Below are 23912 nucleotides of genomic sequence, written 5' to 3'. Positions count from 1 at the left end.
TGCTAACTGGACTTTTGACTAATCAATCATGGAGCACGTAGAAAAAATGTACCTGGTGCCCAGCCGCCAGTTGGAGCAATTAAGGGCCGCAACTCGCTTGCTGGAGGCTGAAATGAAGTCTGTTCTTCAGAGGACTGACTTAGATGAACACAAAAAAAGACTAAACTATACGCCGCTGTGCTTCAGAGGTACCTAACGTACGTGAAGCAGAGCAATGTGGCTCAAGGGAGAATAAGTCTCTTTCTACCAAAACAGGAACAGAACACATCCTTAGAACCACCAAAAACCTTTGACCCTGTTGCTCGGGAAGTATTGGATAGCATCAGTAAGCGCTATAAGAAAAATGCAACAGTATGCTAAATAAGCTGGGACAGGATAAAAATATATCTTTGTGGGACGATAAAGGGGCCTGTGTGTACAAAGGCTCGGTGGTTAACGGCTCTAACATGCTCAACTTGGTCAGGGCGGTCACCCAAACGCACTCCGTTCCTAGCAGACACGAACCAAAAGGATGGGACGCGATGATGAGCATCGTGACGGAGCTAAAACGTGCCATCTTCCGTCATGGGCAACGTGGCCAACAGGGGTCTTTTGGAGCGCCTTAAGACCACGGCCGGGGTTGATCATGAACATTTTTTGCCTCCTAAAAAATGAAAACTGGCTAGAAGATCTGAATGGTTCAGGGTGTAATGTTTTTGCTTTAAATAAAAAATGTATTTTTTTTTAAACAATTTAATACCTACGTGTGCTTTTAAAAAAACAAAAAACAAAAACAAAAAAAAAAAAAAAACACCCCACATACCAAACCCCAGACATCAATTGTTTTTTTTGTTTTTTTTGTTTTTTAAAAAGCCCCTTGCCAGGGGCGCTTTATTGAGAAACACAGCTATGAAAGTCATTACAAGATACACACGTCTAGGCTTGTCGAAACATGTTTTGAGCAAGCCCAGGCACGCGCGAGAATTTATTTTTTATATTTCTTACAAAATTCACCACCATCTGGTCGTTTTGCACTAAATCGTTAGAATACAATTGTAAAGTCTGGTCAAAAGGTAAACCCTTGCTACGGTGGTGTAAAAAAAAAAAAAAAAAAGCATGCAGTGATAGCCACAGGCGACGGAATGGGGGTCTTGTGATTGTCTAGTGTGAAACACGATATCGGTGGCATTTGTTTAAAAATTTCATAATGTTTCTAGGAAACATCACGCTGTTCAGGGGTGTCCATATGAGTCAAAAAATTCTCCACGGTCACGCTCTGCCAGGTACATGGCGAGCCAGTGTTCACCCGATTGGTTGTGCGGATACATGTTGACCACCAAACTCAGGGGTCTCCAAGACAGCCTGCCGCCGGGGAGCCAATTGCTAGGGAACACATCTAAGAAACTCTCTTTCGTGTCAGGGTCCATCAATAAGACGCACAAGAGCTGCATGGTGTCCATGTTCACATATAGAATATTTTTCCTCTGATTTCTCTCTATGACGTTGTCAAAAATCCCATACACAATCATACTGACGGTGGCCGCCAAAGCCTTCACAAAACGTATTTCCACTCAAGTTCCCAGTTTTAATCAGGGAATAGTGGTCAGTGCATTCCTGGTCAGGAGACAGGTCAAAGGCAAACAACGTGTAGCCCTGTGCACATTCCACACGGTCGATGAGCAGCACGCAATCTTTCATGTGTTTACCGGCCATCTGTACCAGATTCATGTACTCCCTCACGCAGCGCCTGGCCTCGAAGTCCAGTTGGAGAGGTGTGGTGGGTCTCTGTTCACCATCCACATATAAGGCCACAGAATTAATACCATATGTTTAAAGTGAAAGGGGTTTTTAGCGTAACTTCCGATGAAGGCATCATTATCCACAAAACCCAGAACAAGAATTTTGGGTAGCTGTCCAAAGAATAGGTTCTCCTGGTTACTGACCCTGCTGCCTGCGGGGATGCTAAACACTTTCATTCCCACATGGTCCACCGGGTATTTAGCATTAGCAGTGAGCAGGGCCTCACAGCATGCCCCAGACAGACGCCCGGGGCCACCTGTAATTTCTTCACAAAAAGGGACATAGACGATGTGCAGGTTATAGCCTTTGGCTGCATCACCCATTAAGCAAAAGGCATCTTTACTGCACGTCAGTTTAATTTTCACATCCACGCCATCCAACAAAAGTTTTTCTTGAAAAAACAGATTGCTGTGCAGATGGCCCAACAGCTTTATCGTCCTGTTCTGGGCCATCAGATTTGCCCTCCTGACAAACCCTAGATTCTCACCCTCCAGCGCCATGTCTTCGTGTTGTCCGGAGGTGTCTTTGAAAAATTCCGCCCACTCCCATTCCGTGATAACCAGGAAGGATGTATCCATCCTGGGCTCTGTAATAGTTGCTGTAGACGGGGGGATTGCCATAAATTTTTAGGATCACCATAATGTTTTATTTTGTTTTTTTTAGAAGCCTTGCTCTCTCCGGGAACGCAGGTGCAGCTTGACGATCACCTTGCCGGAGCGAAATGAGACGTGTCTGTTCTGGTCCGTCTTTATTTCAACAGTGATGGTGTCAAGGTGGTGTTTATTGACAAGGACATAATGTGGTTTATCGTAGGTGATGGTGACAAATTCATTGTTCATTCCTTGGACGGGAACGGAGCTTAACAGGGGAATGGAAAAGGCCCCCCACAAACTGGTGTTCCACGATGTCCGTGTAAAGATACAAAAAGAGTTGAAACCCCCTGTGATGTCTGCTGAGAAGGGGATTTTATGGATGCTGCTCTTGGGTACAAATGCAGAATATTAGCCTGCTCTCTGACCGTAGAAAACGTATAAGCAACATCAGCGGTCTTAAGTCTAACTTTTCTACCTACGGGATCATGGTTCATGACCACTGCGGGTGCCCCAGGGTGACGAGCCACGGTGCTGTTCATATGATCCAGTAATTCGGGCATGGACGAGTAATAGCCTTGTCATAGGACGAAACTTCATTTCTTATCTCCAAAGGTGATTTTGAAAGGGGTGTCTTCGTTGATGTTGGTGCAGCTGTGCAAGTACTGTATTTCCACTAACCTGACCTCCCAGGCACCTGGGAGATCCAAGGGTTTAATTAGCTTCACGGTGAAGTTCAAGTTGGTGTTTTGTGGAAAAACCCCAAAGCTGGCGTTGCTGGGCAAAGTGACGTAAAAGCCTCCGTCGCTCATTTTCTTTCCCCTCTCTTTACAGGAGTAATCGTTTTCTTCTGCATCTAAACATCGCAGCGTTGAGAAGCTTCCACCCAGCTGTTAAACTTCTTGGATCACCCCAACCATTTCACCAACAGCTGCTTTTTTCTCCCTTTTCTTTTCACCGCTGGAACTTTTTCCAATCCTGTAAACCCTGTCCTGTTTGGGATTCACTTTCTGTAATTCTTCAGGGTAAAAAGATCCAGCAACTGTCTCACCCACAATCTTTTAATCAGTATACAGGTCTCTGTCCCTTCGTTAAGGCGTCATCCATTATGAATATCTCATTGGTAAACCTTTGTTCATAATCTTTTTCAAAAGCTCCTTTGGTTTTTAGAAAGGGTGACAACATAAGACTTTCTAAAAAGGGACAACAACCAGTTTTACTTCTACACCATGTCCACATACCATTTTCCACACCTTCAGAGAATTTGAGGGGTTAACATCGACGGGTCTAGCGCATATGGTTCTGTGAAAGCTCCAACTGTAACTCTTTATAAACTTAGGTAACGCATCGATGTAGCAAAAGGCGTTGCAGGAGGTAAAATATCTCCACATCCTAGATTTTAAAGTTCTGTTAAATCACTCCACAACCCCGCTTTGACTTCGGTCTTAGTAACAAAATGGCAAACGCCGTGCCGCTTTAACAACCTGCTTAAAGGTTTGTTTAAAAATTCTTCGATCTGTTTGTAATTGCTGAGGCACCCGACCTTCACTGAAAATAGTTTTAAAGGCCTCAGCTACTTCGCCCCCCCCCATCTTGTTTTTGAGGCCTAAGGCCTAGGCATATTTGGATAGAATGTCTATCCCTGTTAAGATGTACTTAAAACTGCTGTTGTGTTTGGCGAACCTTTGCATATCCTTTGCAAATCTGCCTGCCATTGTGCGTCCACGTCTGAAACAACCGTCTTGTTCCTTTTAAAACATATTCGAGCCGGTTTGTGTAAAGCGTAAGCATCCTGGCCCGAAAGCCAGGCTATTACCGCTCCCCTGTTCAAAGTTTCACTATGCTTTTTGGCTGCTTGAAAAAGAGAGTTCACCCTTCCGCAGCTCCCAATTTCCCCAGGGGTATAATATATATATTTTTTAAAAAGCCACCTAAGTTGACATGGCTGTCACTCATAACACCTGTTTACTAAAACAAGTATGGAGGAACACAGTCACACTGACAAATTTAAGCCATTTTTATTAACCGCCTAGTTTAACACACTCTTTTACAGCATCCCATGAGCTGGTTCATTCTTCCATTTTGCTGTTTCCCTCTCAGATCGGTGTTTCACACATGAGCAAAAACAGCTGACTCATGATTGATTTACTCCCACAGGGCTACTGATGTGTAAGTTTTCAAAGGCCTGTAGAAAGGCATCATCAACCTGTCGAGAGATTTTCAGAAAAGAGATAGCTGTAAGTCTCTACAGCTTGGCTTTTGTTTTTAGATCTACATGACCCAGATCGGTTACTAACCCCATCACACTCCCCACCCAGGCTTGTTCTTTTACCTGAGCCACATCTTTTCCTTCAGCCTGTCCCGCCGGCGACTCCCGCGAGCCATCTTCCTCCATGGGGATGGACAACATGAGGCCATCAGGCTCGTCGGGCTGCCTCACGGTCACTCAGGTTTTGGCGTGTTGAATGACGGCTGAGCCAAAGGGCTGTCCTCAGAACTGTCACTAGTGTAGCGCTTTCTACACAGCAGGGCCAAGGCCTTAGGAGCCAAAACAAATCCCGAAAGCCTCATGGGACGCCTTCACCACTCCATGTTCTCCTCTCAGCGTTTTTCCACAAGCTGTGAACCACGTGGTCTTGAAAATGAGACGTTTAAGACCTCAAGACTTCCAGGGGTGGCGCTGCTGCCCTGACCAACCATCAAGACCCAGAGATTCCACCCCATCCCCGATTGATGCACCTTTCCCTGCTGGCCTAAGCTGGCTCTGATGGGCGGAGGGGTGCCCTGCTCCTCCCCGTGCCCTTTCTGGGCCAATCCCGCTCTTGGCAGGAAATGCCCGCCGATTGGCGGAGGGGTTGCACCACCTGCTTCCAATCAGATGGCCATCTGGGGTCCAATCCTGCTCTCAGGGTGGTCCCATGGGGCAAAACCCTCTCCCATTGGTGGGGAGTGGGCAGGAGGTGTTCTCGAAGGGGTCGCACCAGCTGCTTCCGGTCAGGTGCCCATCTTGACCCAGAAGTCATAACCTAGGGTGGGACTGGATGTCAGGTGACTGGTTGGGTGGGGCTTCTGGTGACAGGGGTGGAGCTAAAGGGCCAGAGGCAGGGCCTCCCAGGGGTCATGGGCGGAAGTCAGGTGACAGGATGGGGCGGGACTTCTGGTGACAGGTGGGCAGGGATAACATTTGATTGATGGTAGGCCCCTTGTACTACTTTAGTGTAGACTGGACTCAGGGTATTAAGGTTTAATACCACTATCAATGGGATAACAGTACAAGCTCAGATTTAGCTAGTGTAAATGCACCTCAGTCAGACAGTTCCCTCCTAGCTACACATTAAGGGTATTCTAATATTCAACTTACATAGGATATTCCTGAAATTTTGCATACATATAGACCTAATAAAATGTGTTCACTAGGTCATATTTATCTTTATATTCAGTTTTGTATAAATACTCTGAAATTACTAGAAGAATTAAAACAGAAAAAACAAGAAAGTTCTCTGGTAATCAGAAGTCTAAATGCTCATTGATATGCATTTTATTATTAAATAACAAACATGCTGAGGGCTAAGAAGAAATAGCACAAGATGCATCCACATTCACCTTAGTTATGGCAACTCCAGGCTCAAAATAAATCAAAACCTATAATTTATAAAATGTTGGTCATATTTCAGTGGGTAATGAGTTCAAAAGGCTAGTGTGTTATTAGCTTGTCTATTAACTCTCCCTCTCCCCGCCTCCCCATTACTGCAGTGACACTCTAAAGCTGAAGTTGACTCCAGATCTCAACTTCACCAAAATTTTGGAGTGTTCAGAATTTGGGTCATGGTTTCTCTTTCTATGGAAAGAAGATAAATTTTTAAATTGAGCTGTAATTGGTAAGGAATTTATTTCATTCCTTTTGGGATAAGTAGTTCCCTCACACAGTCAGTGGGTGTATCTTGAGAAACTAGTGGATTTTTTTCTGATAGCAGCCACCAAACATAAGTGTGTAAGCAGCTGAGACATCTTGTGGACAGTAGAAGAAACTTTCTGAAGAAAAGATCCAAACCTGAAGAGCAAGGCAGAGGGAGAGATTTTACTTTTTAGCTTTTATTTAGGATTGATTAGAACCCTGATGCATTCTATGCAGTTTGGCTAATGTGAAAAGAAAGCCAAGAATTGTGGTATAGAAATGGATTTGTAGGAAGAAGGAAAGCTTTGTAGTTTAGTACTAGAATGGAGAATATTTGGTATAGAGTGCTAAAGTTCTAAGTTATTACTAGTGATTAAATACTATTTCATTAAGTTTCATGCAGGTAATCAAGTCAGCATTTATTTTGTTGATCCTGTTTAGAAATAAATACATCACAATTACTTAAAATTCTGTTTAATTTTTAAAAGGAATATTTACCCATCTTTAAATTTTATATACTGTAAGCATAAATTAGAGAACTATTTGTTCTAAATATTTAAACTCTGCCACAAGAAACCTAAGAAAATGGGAATTGCTATATAGAATATAAGAAGAATTCCTAACACTAAGTAAATTAATAAAAATTAAACCTTTCCTGCCACCCCAAACTGTGGCTGTTGTAATAGTACTTGGCATTTAATATGGCAGGGGTTTTTATTTTTAAAACAGCCCCTATTTCTATGTTGGCAGCAGTATTTTTATACAGTTGATACTGTATGCTGTTCATGGTTGTGTTACAAAGATGCAACTGATACTAGTTGTACAAGGGAATAGTCACCACATTCACCACTCACAGTCAAAGTAAGTGGTGTTGGTATGGAGAAGTGAGGATTTGAGAATGAAATTCACACACCTCAATCTGCAGGTAGAATGCAAGGACCTAATACAGCCTCTCTAACTGCTGTTCCAACCTACAGGCTGGAATGGTGGTTGATACAGACCTTTCACACCCTTTCTATAACTAGAGCCACATGTGGATCCTGTGGTTGGGTTTCTCTCAGTATCAGAAGCCCCCTCTGTGCCATATTATTCAGAGCCAGAACAAACCCATCTGCAATCCACAACTACTGTGGAGGTTCCCCTGTTTTCAGGAACTTAGGCATGGGCACAAATAAGAGATCCATAAGTGGGTTCTGTCCAGTGGAATCCATGTCACCCTGTTTCACACCATGCAGTGGTTGAAACCCGGAAGGAGAACAGGTATATTGCTGTGAAGGTGACCTTCAGCAAAGGATGAGTGAAATCCAATCAAAGGGAGTCTGTGCGTGGAGCAGGGAGGTTTGATCTGGCCTAGGGTCAAAGGCTGTTGCTCTTAGACCTCTACAGGGACAATGTAGGGGAGACATTGTAAATGTGACACATGCACCTACAAAACCCACTCCCCTCTCTGCAAATCCTCTTACTTTAACATCAGAAACTGTGCATGAGGCTTTCTAGAGTTGTGGGATCTGCTTTTTTTGGATGTATCCACAGCTTTTGCTGCTTTACACAATATGCAGTAAATTTTACCCTTATTTAAAAAAATAATCAATGTAGCCATTTACATCTGTGCAGAGTCAGTGTAAAATGGTACTAACAAGAGCCCCTGTTCAGCAAGATACCCAAGCACATGTTTAACTAAGCTGAGTATTCCCATTGACTTTAGCTGGACTATACATGTACTTAAAGTTATGCAAATACCATGCTGAATCAGGGCCTAAAAATGAGCCACTTTGTACAGGTGTAAGTGACTGAGCAAGCTGCAAAGCTGTGGAGAATCAGGTCCTGCATCCCCATCCTTAGCATGCTAAAAAATTGACACTTTTTAAAAAATTAGAAAGTCGGTTTTTATTCACTGTAGGCACTGATGTGTACTGTTCTGAAGGAGTAATAGGAATACAGAAAGCATATTGCTCATCCCAGACATTTGAAATTTGCCAAGCTGATGCCAAGTTATTTTCCACATACATTATGTATCAGAGTGAGCTCATGCCAATAGATATTTCTTATCTCCTGACATTTCAGAGTGCAGATTACAATTCAGTTTTTTTTTTTTGTTTTTTTTTAAACTATAGGAGCATGTTTCTATTTGTCCTAGAACCTGTTTCTACAGTGTTTAGGATTTAACTTCTGGTAGCATTCACATAGCCTTTGTTCATTAAAAAGCCAAATGTTCACATAAGGAATGCAATTTCAATAGCTATAAAGTAGTTCAAAGGAAGAAGAATTTGCATTTACAGGAATCCAGATATTCATAATGCTTATACCGTGGAACACACTGGTTTTTGTTCAGGTATAATCTACTCCCACCCACAGTTAGAAGATGGTAACAGAAGGTGTGCTTATGCATGCACAAGCACACTTGAGTTTTAAGAGTTGACCTTGTCCCTAAGTGCTTAATCAGGAAACACCACAACCACTGCTGTGCTAGTTTTTAATTCCTTGAGAATCTCCTCAATTACTTTGGTTCTTACAGGCTCTGGCTGTCTGGGCCAGATTCTGATCTTCATTACATGGCTTTTACAATGGAGTAACTCTTTACAATGGAGTAACTCAGATTAATTCATAATTTATACTGAGGCAAGTGAGATCAAGGATATGAGTGGAGTGAAAGGCAGGTCACACAGCATTTTCCATTAAAAACCATAATTGCTGTCTATGGCATGCCTATCTGCTCACTGGATTTGTGTGCCACAAAATGCTGCAATCCTTCCTGCTTTCTTTCATAAAGAAAGTTTAGTGACAGTAACATTTGAGAGCTGGTCAAGCACTGCATTATTTAATATTTGGCCCAATTGTGATATGTGATTCTTGTAGATATTGTCCAAGAATATTTTCTGGCAGATGATTTCAGATCATTTATTGGGGCTCTGATCTGTCTGTGACGACAACACCACTTCAGATAATGTTATTCCAGACATTGATATGGGCAAAATTAGTACATAGGGAAAGGTACAAGGGTGGCATTTTTGCAAACCTGACTCCTGAAAATAGCCCTATTGACACTAATGGGATTATTTGCGGGAATGGTCTCACTCACACAAGTAAAGGTTTGCAGGATTGGGCCCTAGGATTACATTTCAAAAAAGCTTCACAGCCACATCTAGAAAAGTGAAAAAGGATAAAGCAGCCTACTCTAAACTAAGTCTCAGCATACAAATAGCATTAGGCAGCACCCTGAAGTATTCTTCCAGAGTGGTGTCATATTCAAGACATTAGAGAAATCTTGAAACAATGTATTGTAGCAATATGACACAAAAAGTCATGTAAATCTATTAAAATAAGAAACAACATCCAAATATACATACCTACAGACAATCTGCCAGTGAAGGTGTAGTATCATTCATTTATGAGAGTAAGGCACTAAGGCCTTGATTTTTAAAAAGCTATCTAGGTATTGCTGCACTCAGCACTACAATGCCTAATTGGTTTAGGAATCTAAGTCTCATTTTTAAAGGGATTTAGGCACTTAGGAGCCAAAATTCTGTAACTGCCAACGAAAGGAATGATTCTGTATCTAAACTTTGTGTCTCAACAGCAGGAGCTAAGAGGCAGAAATCACGGATATTATCTTTACTTGCATGATAAAACCTACAGGATAAAAATGAAAATTCATCTCCAGAGTATCAGTGCTACCTTAGAATACAAAAGGAGAACAAAGGGGAAGAGTCACAGAGATTAACCTGGTGGAACAGTGGATTTCCAAGAGCAAATCTCCAGGAATTTCCATTAAGGGAAACCATCTGAGTGCTTCCTGATAGGCAGGTATGCAGCCATTAACTGATCATGGGGCCAAAATGTCAATAGGTATCTGAACAGTTCAAAAAACATGTTTACTTGCACAACAGTAATACATTGCTATGATAATAAAATATCAGAAAGCCATAATTCTAAGGGCCACATTTTAACATCCAATATGCCTCAAGTATCACATACAACTGAAATAGTACAGCCAAGCAACACAGCAACATCTGCTAAGTAATTGATTTCAAGGAGGTGATAGAGAAGTTAATTACCACCTTACTTTCCCTAAGGTCACAAAGCATAGTTTAGAGAAGATGGTACTACTGAATTTCTCTATTTCCCTACCACGGAGGAGCACTTAGAGATCCTGGTATGAAAGACACTAAACACGAAAATTACTTTATAGCTTAGGAATGTAGTTTTTTCTTCTCCTCTATAGATCTGTGGTTTGCATTATTGTTGGATAACCATGGATGCCATCCAACTCTTACTGGAGTGACTGGAAACATTCCCACTGACTTCAGTAGAGTTTTGACAACTTTCTACTTCTGTTCACAGCTTGAAGACCTGTATGTGGTTTCATACACATTCATTCCCCATATGTAAAAATTTCACAAATAAATCAATGAGTGTGCTGCACATAAGGTTAGAATCCAGAAATAGTTATTTATTTATGTTCGGGGAACAGCAAAAGGTGTTGATGTAAAAAAAACAAAACAAAAAAAAAAAAACTCATGCAGCTGGTGTGGGTCTTGTAATTGAATTACTATAGCTTACCCATCCACCCAATTGGTCATTGCCTACACCAGCCATACAAACACAGCAACTGCCAGTCAGTGTCCACTCAATGCAACAGCTACCTGGCTTCTTACCTGGTAGGTGCTGAGTTGTGTTTTCAACCTAGAGCCTGACACCGCTTCAGCTGAACCTTGACTTTGTTGTATTATCTTGTTCCATGACAATTGCACTCTATTTGGTTAATTCTTTATAGTGGTGATAGAACAGTGACAAAAATTGGGTTCTTTTCTAAGGAAGTGATGTTATTCTGCAGAGCAAAATAAGTGTTTAGTATGAGATGGTAAACCGAAAGATCTCAAAAGAGGGCTGGTATTACCATTTTTAATTGCTCGCTCATTTTATAATATTGTCAGGGGTATTATACACCTGTGTGTTGTTAGGTGACATGTTCACTAAGACAATTGCCATGCTGTTTGTTGCCCATTATGACCAAACTATACTGGGTGTGATCTTGATAGTTTGAGTTCTTGATGCCAACCCAGAGAAGACAGACCAGTTTGTATACTTCTTGCCATAAATTCCTTGTTAATTCTTCACAACCATCTTGAGTAGGTTATTCCTCCCTCCACAGGGAGACATGTCAACCAGAATAAGTGGGTTCCTCTGTTTGAGGCTAGGAAGAAGGTGAACTCTGGGCAGCCATATGGTTATTAGGTAGTTTAATTAATAGGCCAGAAGGAATTCAAGTAAAAAAGATTAACAGAAACAGATTTATAACATGAAGGATGTTCTAATCCCTATAATTGCCAAGAGCGGAAAAAACCACACCTCTTTTAAATATAAAAAGATAAGAAGCAGAAGACATTGTCCTATAGCATGATGTACTGTAGGTTAAGGCACAGGAACTGCAGCTCTGCCTTTGAATGAGAAAAGTGAAGACTCAAAATTCTTAAGAGCAAATTGTTAAACAATCTTTTAAAAACAGAATTTGTCTTACAATTATTTTGAGTTTCTCTGCTTCTCATGCTTTCAGACAAAAAACTGCATGGCATACAGGTTAGTCTACATCACTGGATCGGAGCTTCTGCTACAAAGTATCCTTAATAGGGAAACTTCCATATTCACACCATTTGCAGTTAGGCAAATACAGATAGTGACATATATATTAAATATATATTCTTGGGTAAACATTTGTTTCGCTGCCTATGGTATTCCACTTCAATCACTAGTTTTCCTTTAGATGCAAGTTTGCAACTGTACATGGTGCAACATTTTATGAAAATTTAGACAATTGGCATATTTCTGAATTTACATATTCTAAATTTAATCATATGGTCCACATTCTGCCCTAAACCACAGTGGATTTTGAGTTTGAAGCTTCATGCTTTGGCAATTCCTCTCTTTAACTGTCAGTGTCGTTTTTGCAACATTGTGTCAATAAGAGCCCTAGTGTAGACAGTTATATTTTCATAATTGCACCTTATCACAGTATGGTTTGTTTTAGCAAAACTGCATTTACACTAGAATTCTTTGCTGCTTATACTATACTAGCATACCCAGTGTAACTCCATTGTACAGTGAGAGTCTCAAATGCTACCAGTTACCAATGTTAGAATTTTATCTCCCTAAAATGGATGTAATTGCTTACATAAAACACAAGGAAGTGCTAGAATCATGGGCAGGGGCAGAGACAGGAATAGAACCCAGGCCTTTAATATAACCAATGCACCCCACTACTGTTATGGAAAACTATTAATATTGCAGAATCATTTAAATGCTCACAGGCTTCTGCTTCTGTTGCAGGTTATGGGGCTCTGGAGAAGCTTGAGACTGGAGTCATGTCAGACAGTCTAGACTACAGGTGAAAGTAAATTGCTCTTTGGTTTCAGAGAGCATGTGGCTGTGGCTATCATTTTGGGTTCTTGGGTGTAATTGTGTTGAATTACAAGAAATAAAGTAGGGTAATGCTGCTGCCTTTCACCCAGAGTATTTTTATGTTTATTTAACTTCTGTTTATGTTCACTGCATATAAGCTACCTTTCAAGTTAAAGTGATGTCATAAATCCACTAAACAGACCTGAACTTTGCAACACTTACATTCTCAATTATTCACATGTGCTTCCTCCACATATCACCACTGTTCCTATTTTTCTTTACATGCAATTCTATATTTGTCTAGGGCATGACTCTCCTTCTGAGGATAGAGTACTATTAATTCATTTACAACTTGAGACAAGATGGGCAAGGTAATATCCACCAACAGAAGTTGGTTCAGGAAAAGATGAGACAAGCTTTTGAGTTTCACACAGCTCTTTGGGTTTGGGAAGAGATAACTAGAGTGTCACAACTTAATACAAGGTCAAACTCATATGACCCATATTCCTTATGGTGAGCAAATTCAGTAGTGATGTTTAGCAGTGAAACCTGCACCCTACCTGTATGGCATGTGTATTTACTTACACAGATGGCTATGCCCCAAGATCTGCTAATTTTGGCTCTCATTTCAGCCTACACGACATTTTGCAATGCTGAGTGTTACTATTTGTAACTAACAGCGTACCTGCAATTGCAGATACACCAAGTTACCTGTTTGTGCATAACACTACATTTTGCAAGTGTATAACAGTCTTTAAACAGAATTATACATTATAGATGGTTTGTTCCTGACTGACTCTTAGTAATACTGTCTCCAATGTAAATATTTTACTATTCCTTATTACCCATGCAGAGGTAAGCATTGTTGTCTTCAGCATTTGTGTGAGGGTCCTGTGTTCTGATCACTAATCATACTAGTTAATATTTGCAATATATTACACTTAAACATCACTGGCTAGCTTTTTAAAAAAAGTATTTTTTGTACAACTGTTTCTTATGGAGTATTAAATGTAACTGCTATTTCCCTCTGACACTGAATGGAGTCTTAAGTCAAAAATCACTTCAATTAATATCGGATGCTTTTCAAGGAATAAGTTCCTACTTGAAGTAAATTTTGCTATCATTATCCAGATCTAGTTTCAGACTTGAAAGAAGTTACCACTTATGAAAATATAACTAGTATCACTTTTAATGTAACTTTCCAAGTGATATTAGAAAAAATAATCAGATAAGGTTACTCTTAGAATGATTGTATATAAGGCCAATATACTCTAATGCTTCCAATCAGATATGCAGTATTTTTAATAAACCTAAAATAGGACATTATAGCAGATGCAGTATTGCAGTCAGAAGTAGAACATTGTATAGGCCATAGTAATTGTCTTCCAAGACATTATCTTAGACTAGCCTTAGTTTGAGATTTGTGAAGTTAAGGAACCTGATTAGCCAATGCATTACTTCAGTTTTATTCTTGTGTAAGATCAAATGCAGTGATAAGTCAATCCCATAAACAGAGTATACCAACGGTTACGAGCTACATATCACACAGCAATAATACCACATGACTATGTAATCCAAACAAATGCTGTTAGAAGAATGGCATTTCTAACATGACAGACTGGAGGCCATGACAGCAAATGGGGTAATGTCTTAAGGGTCATCAAGCTTGGAGCTACAATAGACCATGTAAAATGAGAAGCCCGCTCCCATTATTATGTAACTGCCCAGACCTAAAACAAAAAGTCTAAGGTTGACCCTGGTACCTCCAAAGATATCTCTACACTGATGGCAGCAAAGTCGCCGCCATCAGATCAAACTACCGGATCAAGGGAGCGGTCAGTGAAGACCCACTCAGTCGATCCAGAAGTCAACGCAGTAAAACCACTCCCTCAAACGGCGCAGTGCAGCAAAGATGGCGCGCAGAAGGGAAGCACAGCAGTCGACGGGAGTTCCGCAAGCTACTCTGTGTAGCTTGCATAACTCCCATTGACTGCCGCCAAATCGCCCAGTGAACGTACACCAGGGCCAAGCTTTACTCCTTCATCTTGGTGTTGGGTCCCCCCTTCCCCACATTGAAGGAGGAGCTTTCACTAAACACTAATGGCCTGTCCAGGCTTACCTTACATTTCTGATTAACCCCCCATAAAAGAGACTTATAGTTCCTCCCCTCCAAACCACACCAGTATTTAACTGTACTGTTTCCTTTAATTTTGCATCATCAGTTCCCCTGATTTTACAACAAAATTTATCACTTTCTAGTTCCTATCTTGAGGACCTGATTAGAATCACTTTTTCCATCACACATTAAACTGCTGTACTTACAGGGCTCATGATGATCAGCTTCCATTTCCTCACTAGCAGCTGTTTCTCTTCTGGTTATGTGGTACAACTAAATGTAGTTGTCAATATAATACCCAGGGTGAGCCTACATGAAAGCAGAAGATCTGAGATTGTCCCAATCCCTGTATTTATTTTAGAAATAACTTTAGTGATGTTAATCTAGCTAGGGTGCATTGTAACTGCTGTGCTGTAATGGTTTCTTTGTACTGTTATTCATAAAGGAATTTGAATTTGTTAATGATGTGCATGCATAACTGTCTTATGCAAAAGACTAGTATTGGATTCCTAAGAAGAAAGTGACTCCTATATTCACTTTTAGGTATCTGGAAATATTCCTATCAAAAATCCATCTCTAGTCTCTTACAAAGATAGGAATTCATGGTCTGTGCAAATACATTAAGTCAGAAAGGAACTCTGTAGCACAGAATTGTTAAGTAAATAGACTTACCGACCCTCTAGATAGGTTGTGCATGCATCAATGTGCAAGTTTGATTACAAAGTTAGGGGCTAATCGTGCTTCCACTGAATTAAATCTTCATAGGCATGCAACAAGCAGTACTTTCATACATAAGAATTGATTATGAACATATGTTCTAGTTAAGATACTTATGTACTGATGAAAAAATAAGACAATACCAGAATTTCTGGGTTCTTTTTAAAAGTGTTAGAGAATTATTGTAAAAAACAAGCAAAGCATGTATTAATCAATGTATCAAAATTTTATAGGAAGGTGAGGAAACTGAAGTAGAGTATCATAATATATGTAGCATATTATAAATTCAGAACAAAGAAAGCTGCATATCAAAGAAAATACATACCTAGCTGGAAAGATAAACAACTAAAGCCAGTTAATAAGTGGGAGAGAGACTGCTGGCAGTACTCAACATAACAGGCACCCTTGCCTCAGTTTTCCCTCCAATCAGAGCTCCCCAATAACTTCACACAAGTTTTCTTGCTTCAATAATACCCTTCCTTAGGGCCAGTTTATCAAGATAGGACAAGTCACTGCATAACCAAAAGGCCCAAAAACTGTCCATAACACAGAGTGCATATATTCCTTATAACTCCATGCCACGATGGGTCACATGCTAGCATCTTCCACCATACCTAGGCTGCTCTTTTGTTTTCTTCTGTCCCTTTGCCAGGACAGACACCCAAACCCTTCCACATGGGGTGCTATTTCACACTTCCCAGGAGGAACGCCTCTCTCCCCAACCTCTCTGTTGTAGAATCACCTTTACCAGGGGAGCCTCCCCACCCCCCACCCACTCAGTGGGCCTCTACATTTAGTTTTCCAACACCAGAGAGATTAGTGGGTAAGCCCCTGTGCTGCTCCCTCACCTTCAGTCCTGACTCTCCAATTTAGGACAAGCAGGCAACGCCCTCTGCTGCTTTCAAGTCATTTCCCCCTTATGCTCTCTAGCTTGGTGGAGGTTAGCCAGTAAGCCTTTCTTGCTGCTGTCTTTGCCCTGAGTATTCTCCCCAGCAACACCTTATACTCCCCCCGGGAGTCAGGACCATCTGCAGTTTCTGTCAGCTTTCAAGGACCTTTCCTAAGTGCTAAAACAATCCCAATTCATCAGCTTTCTTACTCACCAGGTATTCCATCAGCCAGCTCTAACTGACTAGTTGGCTCTCTGATCCTTTATAGCCCCAGTTACAACCCCTCCCCCTTAATTAGTCCAACTGAAAGCACCTGTTCTGGCACAGGGACACGACCTACTTAAATTACAAGGGCTAGTCACCCTATGACACTGGTTTTTCCCTGCCCCCTACAAATTAATGTCAGGAATGGCAAGGCCTTTCACAGCTGAGAGAGATTAGCTTTGTCTACAGTAGCACTTATGCTGACAAATTTGTCAGTTGGGGGCATGAAAAAAACACACCCTGAGTAACATACATTTTGCCAGCATAAAGGCTTGTGTGGACAGTGCTATGGTGGCAGGAAATGCTCTCTTACTGACATAGCTACTGCTGCTGGTTTAGGTGGTTTTATGATGTTGGTGAGAGAACTCTCTCCTGTCAACATAATACAGCTACACAAGCGCTTATGCAGGCAAAACTTATGTGGCTCAGAAGGTGGTCTCTCTAATATCCTGGGACCAATATGGCTACAACAACACTGCAAGTAACTTCAGTAAAGCATTGGACACAGAACCACCTGGGAAATTATTAGTTAAATGTGAAGATGGGGATTAGTACAGGAATTGTAAGGTGGGTAAAAAACTGGCTAAAGGGGAGATGACAACAGGTTGTTCTGAAAGAAAATCTATTGGGCTGGAGGGAGGTTATTACTGGAGTTTGTCAAAGATTATTTACTATTTTAATTAATTACCTTGCCATAAAAAATAGCAATGTGCTAATGAAATTTGCTGATGACACAATATTGAGAGGTACCATCAACGCAGAGGGGGCTTGGTATATTATATAGGAAGAACTGGATCAGTTAGAGGACTGGAGTGACAGAAATGTGATGAAATGTAATAGCACAAAGTGCAAGATCATGCATTTAGGAACTAATAAGAATTTCTTGAGGGCTTTTCATTTAGAAACAACAAAGAAAGACATGGGTATATTAGTTGATCGCAGGATGACTGAGCCACCAATCTTATGTGGTTATAAAAAAAAGCAAATGTGATCCTAAAATATATTAGGTGAGGTAATTCTAGTGGATAGGGAAGTATTAATGCCATTCTACAAGATACTGGTAAGACCTCATCTGAAATACCATATACAGCTTTGGTCATCCATTGTTCAAGAAAGATTACTTCTAACTGGAACATGTGCAGAGAAGGGCTACTAAAAACCATGGGAACGGAGAGCCTATTTACGAGAAGAGACTAAAAGAGTTTGCCTTGTTTAACCTAGCAATGTATAGATTATTCTTTATAAATACATTGGGGGGAACGGGACACCAAGGAGGGAGAAAAGCTATTTAAGCTAAAGGACAATATTGGCACAAGGACAAATGGGTATAAAGTGGCCATGAACAAATTCAGGCTGGAAATTAGGAGGTTATTATCAGAGAGAGAAAGTTCTGAAGTATTAGCCTTGCATTAGTAGTTGTAGGGGCAGGGCAGAAAACTTAATTAGTTTTAAGAGAGAGCTGGACAAATTTATCAGTGTGATGAGTATGACAAAGTTGTTTGTGATGGTAGGGGGGTAGGGCTCTGCAGCTCTGGGGTTCACTTCCAGTCCTATAATACTATGGCAATTGAAAGACTCCCATTAATTTAGAAGTGCTTTGAATCACACCCAATTAATACTAATATAATCCCTAGCTGGCAGTCAAACACAGACAGATCAAGGTCCGAATGTGTTTGGTAACCATGCTCATCTCTGAAAGTGGTCCTTTCAGAATATGAGGTCATGTCAACATTACAAATTTTTGCTGAGGGAAATTACATCAGCATAAAGCTGCCACAGTTAGTAAATTACTTGGCTCCTTGCGTTGGTGCTGTGTGTGCTCACCACAGTGTGGTGCACCATGAGCAGATATCCCATTGTGCAACTTGCCACTGTCCAACGCACTGTCTTCTGGGAAGTTTTGGCAATGCATGGTGGGGCAGAAATGAGTCACGCAAGGGTGACTGGGAGCAAGGGGTCATCTTCTCAGCATGCAATTTACTACATCCCATCATGTCATCTATATCCCATAATTTTTGTGCCTTTATTTAAAATCCCACAACCCAAGCAACCCTTCTCACTGTCTGCCATTTCTGACGGAAGCATGCAGCCTGCACAGCTCTGCACTATTGTCATCAGCGTTGCAAGCACAGGACAAACAATCCTCTGTTATTTGTAGAGCCACAAGAATTGAATCAGTGGGTAACGTGATGATTTTGTGGAGGATTGCTGTGGGACACAGTGAGAACCAATCCGATGTTGTTATTGGTGTTCTCGGAGCAGTTGCAGACAATAGACCATCACTTCTATGACTATGATTCTGGGGCTGAGAAACAAGCATTGACTAGTGGGACCACATCATAATACAGGATTGGGCCAGTGGCTGCAAAACTTGCAGATGCACAAGGCCCCATTCCTGGATCTGTGTGCCAAGCTTGCCGCAGTCCTCAAGTGCAGGGGTATCAGAATAAGAGCTGCATTGACAGTGGAGAAGCAAGTGGTGATCGCACTGCAGAAACATGCAACACCGGATTGCTACAGGTCAGGAGGAAATCATTTTGGAGTTGAAAAATTCACTATGGAGACCATTGTAATGCAAGTGAGCAGGACCATTAATCATCTCCTGCTACGCAGGACTGTGACTCTCAGCAATGTGTAGGACATTGTGGATGTATGTGCAACAGTGGGGGTTCTGAACTGCAGTGGGGCAATTGGCAGCACTGATATGTCTATTTTGGCACCAGTCTACCTTGCCACAGAGTGCATCAACAGAAAGGGCTACTTTTCTATGGTTATGCAAGTGTTGTAGACCACTGGGGACTCTTCATTGACATCAATATTGGCTGGTCAGGCAAGGTGCCAGACATTAGCATCTTTAAGAACACAGGACTGTTCAGAAAGCTGCAAGGACTTTCTTCCCCAACTGGTAGATACCATTAGCAATTTTGAAATGCCAGCAGTGAGCCTGGCCTACCCTATGCTCCCCTCCATCAGGAAGCCACCTCAACACCACTAAGGAAAGATTCAACTACTGGCTCAGAATGACCGTTGAATCTGGTTTTGGTAGACTGAAGGGGCATTGGCGTTGTTTACATCAATCTTGTGAGATTGGATCTCAGTGAAAAAAAGCCCAATGATTATAGCTGCCCCGTGTCCTGCATAATATCTGCATAGCACCTGTCCGCTGAGTTTGACCAGCCAGACACTAGGGCTATTAGAAAAGCTGAATGTGGAGCTATACAGCTCCGGGGAGGCTTTGAAAAAAATCACAGTAACAGTGAGCCACGGTAATGTGTTGTGGTGTACTGCGCTGTACTTCACCCTGCTGTGTTGGGGCCCATTAGGAGTTGTGTAGTACTTGATGTACACCTATGAATTTAACACTGTCAATGCACCTATCAATTCTGTTGCTGTCCATTTATGATTGTTATAGTGTGTTTGTCACTGATCCTATGAGTTGTGTCACACCAGACATTAAAAAGTAAGTGGGTACTCTCTGTACTGCTAGGCATTCTGCAGCATATATTGGGAACTAATAAAGATGAATTATTTTCTAAACAATAGAATTTTGTTGAATAACAAAAACACTGAAAAAATTTTGTGCAAGTTAAAACAAACATTAGAAACTTAAATTAATGGAACAGAGCTTAAGAAGAACATTCATGTCCATTTTAGCTACATGTACAGCAACTGTGGCTTTCACAGGACAGTGTATGTGAAGCTGTGGTTATCCTTAATGTTCCCTGGTGTGGAGTGGTGGGGACAGAGATGCAACCCGATACCATGTGGAATAGTAAGGGGGGCTGTATGGAGGTGCTATAATGGACTGGAAAGGGAGGTGAACCTGTGATTGTTCAACCGGTAAATCTACAAGAGTCTGCCTCATCTGTGTTTGCTACCAGAGAAGCCCCATTATGTCCTGTTGCATCTCCCTCTCCTCTTTTTGCTAGGACTCCTGAGCCTTTCTCCATAAATTCTGCTATATTCACCCTCCAGGCCCCCTGCTTATGGTCCAATGCAGATATGGCTTGCAGGATCTCTCTGAACATGTTATCCTGAGTCCTCTTCTTTCTCCTCATCTGGCTGCGCGTTCCATGGGTATGGAAGAGGAACCCTTCAAGGCCACAACAGCAGCAGCTACAGATAAAGCACACAGAGGTACCACTGTCAGTACAATGGCAATGGAAAGTGAGAATTAAGATTCAGCACTCCCTTCCCTTGCTCCCCTAAAGTTTTGAACAAGACATACTTATCAACACTTCTGCTTTGGCATGCTTGTGCATGGTGCCACTCACAGCACCAGCCAGGGTGAGTATGGCCCGCCAGGGGCAATGGAAATGAGGACGGAATTACTTGCTTTCATGAAACTATGAGTCTAGGGCCAGGGCACTGAATATTGGCACCATTTTCCACAGATGCTCGTGATTTTAACTAATATCTCACTCCTGAGGGTGACTAAAGCACTAAGTTCACAGCTACAGCTGGTGTCCTGAAGCTGCCTGAGCGCACATGCCACTAGCCTGTGTATTGCAGTGGTGCCTGCTGAAGTGATCTCCAACTGGCGTGGGAAAGTGTCTTAATACGGAGGAAAAAATAAGGCTGCCATCCCTAGAAATCTTTGGGAGAGGATTGCAGAGAACCTCCATGAAAGATTTCTCAGGATTTCTCAGGAAGATTCAAGGATTCCCTTTGTAAATAAACTGCTCTGCATGGTCTCCTCCCCATCTGTACAGGGCAATGAAAAGCATTTAACAACTCTAACTCTCGTTGTTATACCATGACCTCTTCTTCAAGTAAACAAATGAAAAGTCGATAGCTGTGTCTTGTGAAGTTGGGGGCGCCAGGAGTATATCATTGTAATGAGAAATACATTTACACACTTACGTAAGGTTCCTTCCCCTGCATCAAGCTCACCCATGGCTGACTGCCAGGACTGATTGGACTGTGGTGGAGTCTCAAACAGGTCCTGGCTTGCGGCATATCTGGATTCCTTGGTTGCATGTCCCTTCTCCACCTCCTTCTCGCTGTTCACAGCGGGGGCCTGTGACTCAGGTTTCTCAGAGGTATCCATGGTGGTCTGCAGGAGGGTGGTGGTGTCTCTGCCAAATATGGCATGCAGCTCTTTGTAAAAGCAGCAGGTCTGCACATAGGCCCTGGATAGACAGTTGGCCTCCCTGATCTTCTGATATGCCTGCTGCAGTTCCTTCCCTTTGAAATGGCTCTGCTGTTGATCCCTGTCATATCCCTTCTGCATCTCCCATGCAATCTGCTTGAAGATGTCCACATTTCTACAGCTGGTCTATAGGTGAGCCTGCACAGCCTCTTCTCCTCATGAGACCAGGAGATCCAATATCTCCTGTCACTCCAGGCTGGAGTATGTCTGTAATGTGTAGCCGGTATAGTAGCCACAACTATTTTTAGAGGGGAGAGGTGGGTTTCCAGTTCTTGTACCCCTGAGCAGTGCACTTCACAATTATGACAAGAGCAGTCAGCGTTGGGCACTGTGGGACAGCTGCTGGGGGACTGTTAGGGTTGATGTATGTAACTCAGCGTCAGCACTCACACTGCATTGACCTCAGTACATCAACCATGCCTCAATACTGCTCAGGATGGTGGTGTTACTGCATCGCTGTACCAGGACACTTACATTGATGGGAAACAAATTAAGTGTTGATACATGCACAACTAGGTTGATGAAAGGTGCCTTACATCAACCTAACTTTACAGTGTAAACTAGGCTTAAGGCTATGTCTACCCTTACCCTGATAAAGTGGCACAGCTGTAGTGCTTCAGAATAACCATTCACTGCAACACTGGGAGGGGTTTTCCTGTTGATCCACCTCTCTGAGAGGCAGTAGCTAAGTCAACAGAAGAATCCTTCTGTCAATCTAGTGCTGTCTAAACTGGGGGTTAGGTCGGCTTAATTACATCTCTCAGGGGTGTGGATTTTTCACACTCCTGTGCAATGTAGCTGGATTGATCTAACTTTTTAGCATAGACCTGATGTAAATCTTTTGATTGTTACCCAGCCACAGTAACATATGAAATGCAAATGTAGGCTGTCTTCACTGGGTCAGAACTACAGCTGCCTAAGGGCTGGTCTACATTGAAAAGTTACATCAGCATAGCTACATCCTGAAAAATCCTTAGTGCTGTAGTTAAGCTGAACTAACCCCTGGTGTACACAGCGCAAGGGTGATGGAAGAATTCTTTGATCAAGCTAACTATGACCTCCTGGGGAGGTGGATTACCTACAACAATGGGAGAACCTCTTCCCTCACTGTAGTAAGCATCTACACTGAAGTGCTACAGTGGCTCAGCTGCAGAGCTGCAACTGTGTTTCTGTAGCGGTTTAAGTGTAGACACAACCTAACTCCTACCAACAAACATTTCTGTTTAAAAAGCTAGGAAATTCAATGGCAAAAAACATTATTAACACAGAATTAAGATTGCCCAGTGATAGTTCTTGCTCTCCCAGAACACTGAGTTCAGCAAAACTCAGAATTCTGAAAAGGAGGAAATACAGAGTTAAAGTAAATGCGCATGGAACCTTAACTCTACCCTCTTTCAGCGATGACCCAAAACAACTATAACACATATTCTCACACTCTTGCTTTTCATTGTAATAAGCAAGCACTAACTGCACCTGCCCTATGCTCAAACACTGAGCCTACTCCCCCGACAGAATACCACACTTGCACAATTTAACAGCCTTTTAATATCCTTTTACAATCCCACCAAGACAAAGGATATTACCTAAATTTATACTTTCACCTACCCATCATTACATTCAGAGACTGCTCTCATATATCCCACCTCACTTATTGACAGTAAACAGGGCAAAGACATCAGTGCTCTGCTACTGATACAACCTACACAATTTTGTATTGAAATGATACAGACTGGAACCTCCACGTACACATGCACTTCTTTCTTTTGATTATACATATAGGGGGATTCAGACCCAGATTTCCTCCTATCACAAACACACCTCTACCAGTCCGCCACAGAATGCCTTCACCATTTTGTAGAGTTACACATAAAACACTGAAAGCAACTGGAGTGTACAAACATAATTCCCAGTGGTTATTGGCAGCACCAAGAGGTTAGAGTTAAGGCTGAGTGGATGTTTACGGTCACTTTGTATTTTTTGGTTTTCAAAAGTTTGAGTTTTGCTGAACTCAACATTTTGGAAGGGCATGAGCTATCATCAGGCAACCTTAACCGTGTGTTAATTATGTTTCTTGCCATTCAATAATGGAGATTCGTGCTTGCAGTGAGGATAA

Source organism: Emydura macquarii, unplaced genomic scaffold (genome assembly GCF_026122565.2).
Source record: "Emydura macquarii macquarii isolate MOO-44397 ecotype Brisbane River unplaced genomic scaffold, CSIRO-AGI_Emac_v2 contig_3044, whole genome shotgun sequence".
NCBI lineage: Eukaryota > Metazoa > Chordata > Testudines > Chelidae > Emydura > Emydura macquarii.
Note: the sequence above shows the minus strand (reverse complement) of the source record.